Raw genomic sequence first — 12,755 nt, 5'->3', positions numbered from 1 at the left:
TGCTCAGAAACCTCAAGTTGCAGAGAGCTTGTTTTTCGCTCATGCAAGTTGAGATTCAGTGCTGTCTGACTTCAAACATTTTCTGTACCTGCCTAGAGGCAGAAACAACAGGGGACTTGGAATCAGACTGATTTGGGTTTGCCACCTGTCTCTGCTGCTTCCTAGATGGGATCGTGGGCAAGTTACCACTCTGAACCTGTTTCTTTGTCTGTTAAAAGAAAGACAGTGTAGAAGTTGGTAAGAAAGATCACAGCTGTCAACCACCTGGCACAATCCATAAATGGAAGCAAATGCTAGTAAAAATAAGGAGACCAGCCAAGTTCTGTAGGGGCTCAGAGCCCTTGAAGGGAAAGTAGGATTTTGACCAGAAGACCTCAGAGAGCATTTCAGGCACAAAGAAGGGCTGAGCAATGGCTTGCAGGCATGAAAGTAGGTGAGGAGGTGATGGGGGCAGAGGGCATGCTGAGCTGTCTGGACCACGGAGGGATCTTGCTAATGGTGATGCTGGAGAGTAAGGGCAGGGCTGATCATGAGTAAACACTGGATGGCAGGCCTGGGGGTCCAAACTGCTCTCCTTGGGCAATGAGGAGTCTTTGAAAGGTTTCAAAGGTGTATGTGTATGTGCTGTTACTTTATTTGTTTTTCAGAATGCTTATGATAACAATAACAGCAGGAACAGTAGTCATACTGTTTATCAAGTGCCTACAGCGCTGTGCTAAGTGATTTCCACTACTGTCTCATTTAATCCTCACGATTATCTGAGGTTACTGTCATTCTTTCCATTTTACAGATAAGACAACTGAATGCAGTGATTAACTATGAGGATTCTGGAGCTAAAGTGCCAGGATTCAGATTTTGCGTCCACAACTCACTGACTGTGTACCTGCAGGCAAATTCCTACATCTTTCTGTGCCTCAGTGTTTCCACCTTTAAAATGGGGATAAAGACAACATCCACCCAACAGGGAAATTGTAAAGAGTAAATGAGTCAATAACATGTAAACTGCCTAGAAAAGAAGCGGCTGTCAATAGCTCTCAGTAATTCTTAGCTGTGATGATTATCATCCAAAATGACACACCAAAAGACAACCTGACCCTGTGTGAGCCTTTGTCCTCCTGTAGGTGGGTGAGTGACCATCTGTAGTCGGGCAGGAGCAGAGGGGATGGAAGGTCCAGGGTACCAGGGAGTGTTGCTACAGAAGGAACCTCTTCAAAGATGCTGACGGTGCCTCCAGCATCACCCACCAGGGCCTCAGGAGGGCTGAGGCACCACCCTGCACACAGGAGGAGGATGGGAGATTCAGCATCTCACCAGAATCCACAGTGGAGCAAAGGGAATGTTCAGAAAAAAATTTGAGTAAGATTACGAGACACTCCCTGCTGCCTAGCCCCCTTCCCTGGCCAGCACCTCGTGAATTTCCACATCTGCACTTCCTCACCTGCCATTTCCTCCACCCAGAAGGGCTCCTTCCAGCCAAAGCAGATTCTACAACTTCCCTGAAAACTTGGTTAAAAGTTCAGGAGCTGCAGAAATCTTCCCTGATAAGCTCCATGCCTTCTAATATTTATTTCCTCCCAGTAATTTTCTGGGGTCAGCTGAAGGTTCAACCTCCCTTGCACAACCTGTTTAACCTCAGGCTGAGCTCAGCCGTTCTCAACCTAGGTAGGGTGGTTTGGCCCCTCGGGGAGATTTGGCAATGACCGGCAGGGCTAGCTAGCTTCCTGGGTGCACTCGGAGCTTAATGCTCTGTCGTTCCCACTTTGAATTCTTCATCATTTTATTTTTTAACTTTTGTTTCTTAAAAGCAGCCTGATGGGACAACGGAGCATCAGCGGGGGGCTTGGAGCCTCAGCTCTTGAGGACCCACCTCCCACCACCTCCTTGACTTTCTAGGGTGGGTTTTGGGCTCCTGGCCCCTCCACACCTCTTTCTCCCCACTCCCACCACTGCTGCCCTCAGCACACACACATCCAACGCCCAGAATATACTCATTTATTCATTCAACAAATATCTATCAAGCATTGACTATACTTGAAATGCTGGGGATTTAAAGATGTTAAACATACAATTCCTGCCCTTAAGGAGTTCAGTCTGGCCAGGGAGCCAGAGGGTATTTTAACTCAGCATGATTAAGCATCACTGTGGCTGTGAAGTTAGCTTTCAGAAGACTAGGATAAAAAAGAGGAGATCCAGTAGCCCCCTTTCCAAGGGATGTCCTTAAGCTGCGTGTGGTCTAACCTGGTCATTTGCAGCTCTTAGTCTCTTGGCTCGTGGAGAACCTGTCTGTGTCAGGCACGAGTCTTGATACTGGAGATACAGCAATGAAAGAAACAGACGAAGGCCCAGTCTTTATAGAGCTTTTACTCCAGCAAGGGTGGGTGCCAGACAACACAACCGATGGATGGGGAGTGCACAGTGTGTCAAGGGACACAGTGCCGTGGAGAAAAATCCCAGGGCAGGGAGAGTGAGAGGGAGTGTGGGGGACACTACTGTAAGGGAAGGGTCTTTCCAGGGAAGACTTCCCAGATCAGTGACTTAGGGCTGAGATTCAAACTCCATGGGGCTTGGTGACAGCACTTCTTGGGGTGTCGAACCTCAGCCCTCCTCACAGCTCAGGCCCACCAGAAATCCCCTCTCAGTGCACTCAAGGCACTGACTGTAAATAGGAATGAGCTGAATGAAGCATTAGTAAATTTTTAAGGGGCTTCCTATGGAAAAGAGTCCTTAAAAAACTGAAAATAGAGTTACCATATGATCCAGCAATCCCACTCCTGGGCATATATCCAGAGAAAACTCTAACTCAAAAAGATACAGGCACCACAATGTTCATAGCAGCACTATTTACAATAGACAAGACATGGAAGCAACCTGAATGTCCATTGATAGATGACTGGATAAAGAAGTGGCATATATATATATATATATATATATATACACACACACACACACACATATATACACACACACAACAGAATGCTACTCAGCCATAAAAGAAAATGAAATAATGCTATTTACAGCAGCATAGATGGACCTAGAGATTATCATGCTAAGTGAAGTAAGTCAGATAGAGAAAGACAAATACCATATGATACCACTTATACGTGGAGTCTTAAAAAAATGGTGCAAATGAACTTACTTATAAAATAGAAACAGACTCACAGATATAGAAAAGAAACTCATGGTTACCAAAGGAGAAAGGGGCAGAGGGATAAATTGGGGGTTTGGGATTAGCAGATAACACTACTATATATAAAATAGATAAACAACAAGGTCCTACTATATAGAACAGGGAGCTATATTCAATACCTTGTAATAACCTATAATGAAAAAGAATCATGAAAATAATATATATATGTATAACTGAATCACTATGCTGTATACCAGAAACTGACACATTGTAAATGTCAACTATACTTCAATTTAAAAAAAATTTAAGGGGCTTTTCTTTAAAGCTGTTATCTGTAAATGTTTTTCCCGATTACTTCTCTTAGTTAAAAAAAAGTTTGAGCATCTCCATCCCATTATTTGTATTAACTAATTAATTAACTTACCATATGTGCTGAGATTTTACGCTCATTATAAAGCAAAAATGAAAAGGCCATGGAATTAACAGAAATGTAAAAATCAGACCCACTATTTTTGTCCTGTACCTGCAATGTAAGACCCGGCACGCTCCCCTTTGGGACTCCTGTTCTAATGTAGGGAAGAAGTACATCTTATTTTATTTTTGGATAAACAGAAACCTGGCTATAGGTCACCAGACATCTGCCTCTCAGGAATTTTTTAAGGTTTGGAAAGAAAGGGAAATTGGCGATATAAGATGAGAGAAAGGGAGAAAAGCAGACAAGAAAAGGGGATTAATGAGAAAAAGAGATAAAGTTAAAAGGGAAAGAAAGAAGGGAGGGGAATAGAAGGGCTGAAAGGTAAGAAGGGAGAGAGACAGAGAGGGAGGGAGAGGCAAAGAGTAAGGGAAAATGTCCCCAGGTTTCCGCTGGACAGGGGCAGTGCGCTTTCTCTCTGCCCGGCCTTTGCCCAGACCTCACAGCGTTGTCAGAATGTTCCGTCACAGTCTGCAGGCTGGACCTTGGCCTCTTTCCACACATTCAGGATCACCGGCTAATGAGGTGGATATTGTTTTCTGGTCCATCTCTCTTCCCCTATGGCTAGTTCCCCTCCGTGGCCCTCACTTAGCAGCAGTGTCAGGAGTGATGCAGAGGCTGACCGGTTCCCATCCCTGTCCCGCACACCTCATTAACTCCTCCGAGCAGCTGGAGGTGACCCTTATGGATTAGAAAAGCCGACAGGCTCTTCAGAGAGCAGAGGGACTCGCAGTTTCCCAGAAGTTCCCGACCCACGTGTTCTCTCCTGTGGGGCATGGGAGACAATCTTCTGGGTTATAGAGCCATCGAAAGAAAGTCATGGTCACAGCTCTTGGGAACCCTGAGCAATTTTTTTTTTTCTTTTTAGAGACTTGCTTTAAAAAAAGGGAACAAATCTAAAAAGAATAAAAAGCCACAAACTAGTAGTAAATATGACAAAAAAGAAGCGGACTCCCAGATATAGAGAACAAACTAGTGGTTACCAGTGGGGAGAGGAAGGGGATGTGCAATCCAAGAGTAGGGGAGCAAGAGCTACAAACAATTATGTATAAATTAAGCTACAAGGATATATTGTAGAACATGAGGATATAGCCAATATTTCATAAGAACTCAAAAAAAGGTTGTAAATGTTAAGTTAGGTATATTTTACCACAATAAAAATTTAGGAAAAATAAATGAAAGGAATGAGACTAGGGCGCTTCAGTGGAGAACTAATCAAAGAATATAAAACAAAAGAAATGCAAAAAGACTCTACAAAAGTATACAAGAGGAAAACTCAAGCCGTGTTTACTGAATAAAATGTTCCTATTTCAAATTTGATCTAGCCCTAAGCCAGGAGGCATGCGATATATGTCGAATGAGTGAATAAATGAATGGTGAGTTTTCATAATTAACCTGTGATGATGATTCAAGGCGGGGAGCAACTTCACGTAACTGAGGAGTTGGAGGCCCAAGAAGTGAAGCGCCCAAGTTCACCCAGTGAGGAAGCAGGAGGCAAAGTCCTGTCCGCTGTCACTGGAGCACTTTTTCCAAGCAGTCCTTTTGTTTCCTTGGGAATTTGCTGCTTGCCCAGATGCTCTGGTGAAGTCATCCCTTTAGGGCAATGGGATTTAGAGCATCTCTGTTGAGCACCTACAAGCATACAGGCAGAGGGTGGGGCGGGGTATAAGGCTGCCAAACCCATCCCCAGGAACAGCAGCTGATGGGTGCTACTGGTGTCCCCGAGAACCCCACTGATCCTGAAGTTCATCGTTTCCACTATGGTCTCCCATGTCTCATTACTAAGTATTTTTCAGGGGTGGGGAGTATAGCTTCGTAGTAGAGCGTGTGCTTGGCATGCAAGAGGTCCTGGGTTGAATCCTTAGTGCCCCCATTAAGGGAAAAAAATTAAAATTAAAAAAAAATTAATAAGAATTAAAAAACACATTTAAGAAAAAAATAAATATTTTTCTAAGTTATGTGAGTATTCACTTAAAAAGAACTTTTGTTTTCTAAGTAACAAACTAGTAAACATCACCATTCAAGCCAGCAATCCCACTTCTGGGTATATACCCCACAGAATCGAAAGCAGGGATATTTGCACACAAACGTTCACAGCAGCGCTGTTTACAATAGCTGAAATGTGGAAGCAACCCCAGTGTCCCCAGCGGATGGGTGGATAAGAAAAACGTGATATATACAGACTGGAACATTTTTCAGCTTTGGAAAGGAAGGAAATTCTAGCAAATGTTACAACGTGGATGAACCCTGAAGACATATGCTAAGCGAAAGAAGTCGGTCACAAAGAAACAAGTACTATATGATTCCACTTATATGAGATACGGAGAACCATCAATTTTATGGAGACAATGCAGAATGATGGTGGCAAGGGTTGAGGGGAGAGTGGGGCCTGGGGCGTTCTAGTTTAATGGGTATAGAGTTTCAGTTTTGCAAGATTGAAAATGTTCTAGAGAAAGATGGTTTTACAACACTGTGAACATACTTGAAACCACTGAACTGCACATTTTTAAATGGTCAGGTACAATGGAATACTACTCAGCCATAAAAAAGAATGGAACGCCATTTGCAGCAACATGGATGGACCTGGAGATTGTCATACACCAAGACAAGTATCATATGATACCACTTACATGTGGAGTTTTAAAAAATGACACAAATGAACTTATTCTTAAAGCAGAAACAGACTCACAGACATAGAAAACAAACTTACACTTATCATAGGGGAAAGGGGGAATGGAGGGATAAATTAGGAGTTTGGGATTAGCAGATACACACTACTATATACAAAATAAACAACAAGATCCTACTGTATAGCACAGGGTACTCTATTTAATAGCTTGTAATAACCTATAATGAAAAAGAATCTGATAAAGAACATATATATATAACTGAACCATTATGCTGTACACCAGAAACTCACACACCATTGTAAATCAACTATACTTCAATTTTAAAAACTGGTTAAGATGGTAAATTTTATGTTTGTTTTTACCACAGTTGTAAAAAAAACCTGAGCCATTACAAAAAATTAAAACAATCAAAACTCGATAAAGTATAAACAGCATCTTCTTTCTCACCTATTTACTGTTTCCCAATCCCTACCCCCTCTCTTTCTCTAAGCAACTGTTACTCAGTTTACCAGTTTCCTTCATATGTGTGTGTGTACTTTAAAAAACCAAAGCAGCATCTCTGATTCCTTCTTTCCATCATGTACTCCTTAAGGGCCACCAAAAGGAACATTCCAGCTCACAGGCAGCGGGGACAGATCGCTGGGTATGAATTTCCATTACGCCCCCTCACTGAGCTTGACCATGGGCTAGCGACTTTACCTCTCTGAATCTCAGTTTCTGCATCTGAAAATGGGGACGCTATTATTGTTGGGTAATAAAAAAAGAGAGTGGTAGAAGCCTGGCATGTAAGTCCTGAGTGTGGCTGTTGTTCTCTGGAAGTTTCTCCCTTGATCTGCACTCTGCGAGCCATCAGGGCTCAAGGAAGTCTGAGGCCAGGGAGGGGAGGGAGGCCCTTCCAGGAAGGTGCTAGGCTCATAGGTGCCATGCGTGTCTCATCTTTCTGCAGAAGGTCTAGCTAAGAACAAGTCATTAAGAAGGCATTATCTTCCCAGCAATCAAGAGCAGCTGTTACAATACAGATATCCTTTTCAAAATAGTAGACTTTGGAGTGAAAACTCAATGTAAACTTTAAGAAGAGATGACAGAGCAGAATCCAGAAAAAATTTAGGTCCCAGGGTACACGGATCAGTAATTTTAGGAAGATACTAGGGTAGTGGAATATGCAGAGCAGTTGGAGTCAAAACACCCAAGTTCAGAAGACTTTTCAAATTATAAAGCTCTAAGCAGGTGTAAATGATTATTACTGACTTTTCGTATCAGCGGATTTGTGTCAAGGTCCTGCCTCACACGCCTGTGTGGTAGGAGAATCTTTTTTTATTTTTTTAAGAATGGAAATAACTTTCTTATTTTTTGTTCTTGGTAGTGTACAAATCTTACAAAAAAAAAGTTAGAGCAAAATGAGAACATGCAAGTTTCTTTAATCTCAACTGCTGTTGACACTTTTAAATCTTAATTTATTCAAAAATATTTCCATACATTAAATTTAAAAAGTTCCAAACATTTTTATAGTATGATCCTATTTAAGGCTTATGAATTACTCCCAATCCAGCATTAGGATGAGAATAAACATGCAAATTACCAATTAAGATCATATGATCTTTTAAGGTTTTTATAATAATCTTAAAATTCTATCAGTTATAAAGACCTTCACGTATTTAAATTAGAATGATGTACTAGTTAGGACCTAGGTTCTACGTGGGTAAAAATGGAGATAATATAGTGTCAATTCATAGGTTTTGGTGAAGATTAAATTAGAGGATCACAGAGATGGCACAGAGTGAGGCTTCTGAGTGTTAAGCTGCTATTATTGCCAATAATAATACATTAAGGTTATTTTGTTCCCTGCCTCTGCCCAAGGACTTGCTTCCTGATGACCACTGGATAGTTGATCTGACTAACCTGTGATTGCCTGAGATAAGTCAACTAGATGGTTTTAGGAACCCAGATTCTCAATGTACACGTTTTGAAGGTTGAGCAGCAGTCAGGATGACTGCATGAAGACTCTCTGGAGGTCGGAAGTGGTGGATGGCGCTGCGTAGGTCGTCAGGCTAGGCGATGGTCCCAGGATTTCTAACCTGCCGTGACCACTGTGGCTTCTTTAGTCTAAACTTTAACTCCTGTTACTGAGATTTCATGTGACTTTCTCCCCATCTTCCTGTCCGAAGCTTCTCTAGTGCTACTGTCGGATTTGCTAATATGTGAGGAAACAGTACTTTTTCCCCCTCTGCCCATGATGGGAAACTTATTATACGTGAGCCATCTCGTAATTCCAGAGCAGAAAAAAAATTTCCATTTCATCGAATTCTAAAGTCTTTCCCTATCTCTATCAGACAGGGGTTCTTAACGTGGACGTGCAACGCTTGGGACAGAACGAGAGGCAGATGGTTCTCTGAAGTTTAAAAGTTACTTTTTAAAACAGCATTTGCTATCACAGGAAATTTCTTCTGTGTTGCAGAAAAGCTGTCTCTCTCACACACACACACACACACACACACAGACACACACACACACACACACAGACACACACCCCTCTCCCAGCTTTCAATGAATGGTATAAATAACAACTGTGACTTTAACCACAACAAAAATGTGTCACCTTTCAGGTGGTCTTTTGAGGTTTACCTTCTAAAAACTGTTTCAAGGAGCCAAGTTTTGGTTTCGTTTTCTCCCCACCTCTGATCACTGCTGACTGAGGAAGGACTCCAGGCTGTTTACACGGGAGAGCTTAAGATACGGTTATTTGTGCGGTATTGTATCAAGGCCTTCAAATATTTGCCGGGAGGTTTGGTGGAAAATGTCGAGGCCAGTGCAAACACTGCAGGCCCCAGAGAAATCCAGGAAGGCTCAGAGGACCATTCCAGAACCCCTGCTCTGTCCTATCGTCATGACAAGGAAACACTCTGAATCTCTGTCAGACTGGAGGAGCCCACTGAAGGACTTGCGTGGGCCCACGTCATGAGAAGCTCCTGGTTTCACTACACTGGAGTCATTCGATCCACGTCTATGAGTGGGGTAGTGGAAAGCCACTGACCTCACAGCCAGGAACGCTGGATACTTCATTTGCTGGACCCCTTTGGCAAGTCACTGGCCCTCTCTGGGCTCTGGCTGTCTCAAGTTTACGAGGAGATGATTGAGCAAAATGATCTCTAAGGTCCCTTTCTTTGATTTTTTTCTCTCTATTAAGTACCTCTTTGGGTAGAGTCATTGGACCAGGCCAGCAGTGGAAGCTGCAAAGAAAAATAAGATAAGGTCCTTTGTGTCAGGGAAGTTTGATGGGATGTTTAACCACTTTTTATTATTTCTCAGCTCCCAGCAGTCTCCTGGAAGCTAACAATCTCAGAGTGTAGACCCAGGGTGGCCCCAGGCACGTAATAAATTATTTATTGCTATATCACAATGCATGATGAAATAATATTATCTATGTTTCTAGACTTTGTGGCCACCCTGAATTTTTGTACAGGTGACCACACATCCAGAAGGCCAACATTCAGAGAAATACGCCTACAATCACAGTTACTTTTGTGTGTAATAATGGCCATAATTCATTGAGCACCTCTATGTACCAAGCTCTCTGCTAGATGCTTTAAAACTTTATCTCAAGAATCTCCCTGACACTCTTAGAAGGTAGGCAGTGCTACCTCCATTTTACACATGAGGGAGCCAAGACTTTAAGAGGTTAAGAAATCTATAATAAAATAATGCCATTTGCAGCAACATGGATGGACCTGGAGATTGGCATTCTAAGTAAAGTAAGTCAGATATCATATCATACCATATGGTAGCACTTATGTGTGGAATCTAAAAAAAATGGGACAGACGAACTTATTTACAAAACAGAAACAGACTCACATAGAAAACAAACTTACGGTTACCAGAGAGGGAAGAGGGTGGAAAGGGATAAATTGGGAGTTTGAGATTTGCAGATACTAGCTACTATATATAAAATAAATAAACAACAAGTTTCTTCTGTACATCAAGGGAACTATATTCAATATCCTGTAGTAACCTATAATGAAAAAGAATATTAAAGCGAATATATGTATATATATGTATGACTGAACTATTATTTCTTACACCAGAAATTGACACAACATTGTAAACTGGCTATACTTCAATTAAAAAAAAAAAAAAGAGGTTAAGAAACCTGCCCAATGTCATACTAATAATAAGAGACTCCATATCCAGGTCCTTGGGGTTCCAGAGTCTGGTTTCCTTGCACTGCACCTCTCCCTTCGGCTGCGGTGTTTTGCATTTTACAGAGCACATATACATATACATATGTACGTATATATGCATCTCCATCCAGATCGTAAGGAGATTGGAGCACAGAGAGCTTAAGTGATGTACCCTAATCCCTCGGCTAGTGAGTGGCAAATGTGGGGCTGAAATCAGGTGTTCTGACTTAAGAAATCAGAGCTTTCCCCACCTTGCAACATGGCTTGAGCAGCGTGCTCTGGCCAACTTGGTTCTGTAAGAGATTCTGAGCAAGTGTACATGTGCCTTCCACCCCCCACCACTTCCTGCTGTTTATACACAGCTTTCTGTTTGCCTCCTCAAACTACTTTCCCTGCCATCTCCCCCAAGTCTGCAAATGGCAAGCCCATCTTTCTACCTCCTTGTGCCCCCAGACCAGAATGCACCCCTTCTCTTACACCTGTATCCAACCCTTCAGCAAATCCTGTTGGATCTTCCTTCAAAATAAACCCAGAATCTGACCGATTCTTAGCACCTCCATCAACATCCTCTCAGTCACCCCGGTCATCTTTCCTACTGTCTAATCTGGTCCCTCTGCTTCTGCCCTTGCTCCCTATAGCCTCTTCTCCACAGAGCAGTCAGGGGAGGTTTTGAAATCAAAAGTCAGATCATGTTCTTTGCTGATAAATACCCTCGGTGGCATCCCATCTCACTCAGAGCAAAGGCCCGATGTGAGGGACTTGACTCCAGCCACAGGGAACCCACCAGACACATTCCTGCCTCAGGGCCTTGGCACTTGCTGTTTCCCTGTCCTGGGACATTTTTCCCCAGATGTCTCCCTCAAGTCTCTACTAATTTGTTATCTTCTCCGTGAGGCTGTTCCTGCCCACCTTTCTTAAAACAGTAGCTCACCCCCTACTTGATATTCTTGAGCCTATACCCTTGCCTTTTTCTTCTGCTTCAAAGCATTTATCACCACCTGACAAGCTACGCACTGAATGAATTAATTCTCTGTATTGTCTGTTTCCTTAGCTGGATGTAAGCCTCAGGAAGGCAGGGGTTCTGTCTGTGGGTCAGGACGAGGGTAGGGGTATATAGGAGGATAAGTCTGGTTCATTCACTGCTATAATCTCAGCCTCTAGAACAATGTCTGTCACTCAGTGGATCTCAATAAAAATTTTTTGAATGAATGAAAGAATGAAACTTCCCTGGAGCCTGAAAGGTGTTTGAATTTCAGCCCTGCTGGGTCTCATCTTTTTCTGATCTGCAGAGCAGGTCATTTTTATCTCAGGCTCACAGCCATTCTTCCGAGGTCTGGTTCAGTTATCACCGCCTCTTTCCCTGAGCCCAGCTCCTACCCAGGAAGCTCGCCCAAGAGGCTCGGGTGATGCACTGCTGTCGTGGGCGCTTCCAACTTGACCCCATGTTCTGTGATCGTAAGGAGGGACGTTGACGTGGGCGCTGTCCCAAACTCCTCCATGAGACGCTGCCTCCTCCCACAACACTCTCATTTTTAGGAGTTGCCCAGCTGCTGAAGGTCAACCATTCACCTAATTGAATATTAATAATTCAAATGTGCCTGGTCATATGGAAAGTGTTCAGCCAGCAATGAAATAAAGATGAGTCAGGGCAAGGAAAAGAACCCATATTAATGTCCCTCTTCTCCCCCTCTCTGTAAAAGGGGTACGTGCCCTCTAAAGAGCCCCCGTGTTTCTGGACTGGAGAGAGGGCAGGAGCACAGGAGGAGAGCCAGAGCTATTCGCGTTGCAATTTGCAAAAAAAGGGAGTCATTTATCAAAACTTCTGCTTGAGATAGGGGATGATATAATTGCCATTCAAAATGTCTTTAGGGGTAACATTGCTGATGAAAACCAAAGCACATGCTCCCATTTGCAAACAAGGAAACAGACACCAAGGGACAGTCGTGTTTGCCTCCATCTACCTGGAACACCCCAGACTGTCTCTGAAGGGGTGTGTCATCATGAACTGACCCAGCACTCAGAGAAAGAGACAGTAAACTCACTGCTATGCAAGCCCCCCTCAGTGTTGAATCAGCAGAGCAGACAGGGCTGGGAAGAACCTTAGAAGTGGCATCAGAGAGCCAGCTGGAATGGTCCTTGGAGGTCACTAGAGCAACCCGAGAAGCCAACTGCACACGGGGAAGCTGAGGGGCGGAGAGGATAGTGATCCTGGGCCCTGGTCACATGGGGAGTTAGTGACCACAGGGCAGCCAGAATTCTTCCGCCTTGAGGTCCCACATGGAGCCATGTCCAGCGTCCTCAAATGAACTTGGTGGCCAGCTGGCCTCATACTCTCATTTTCCAGATCAGGA

The sequence above is a fragment of the Camelus bactrianus genome, chromosome 16 (assembly GCF_048773025.1).
Source record: "Camelus bactrianus isolate YW-2024 breed Bactrian camel chromosome 16, ASM4877302v1, whole genome shotgun sequence".
Classification (NCBI taxonomy): domain Eukaryota; kingdom Metazoa; phylum Chordata; class Mammalia; order Artiodactyla; family Camelidae; genus Camelus; species Camelus bactrianus.
The sequence above is the reverse complement of the archived record's forward strand: the minus strand, read 5'-3'. Positions refer to the sequence as shown.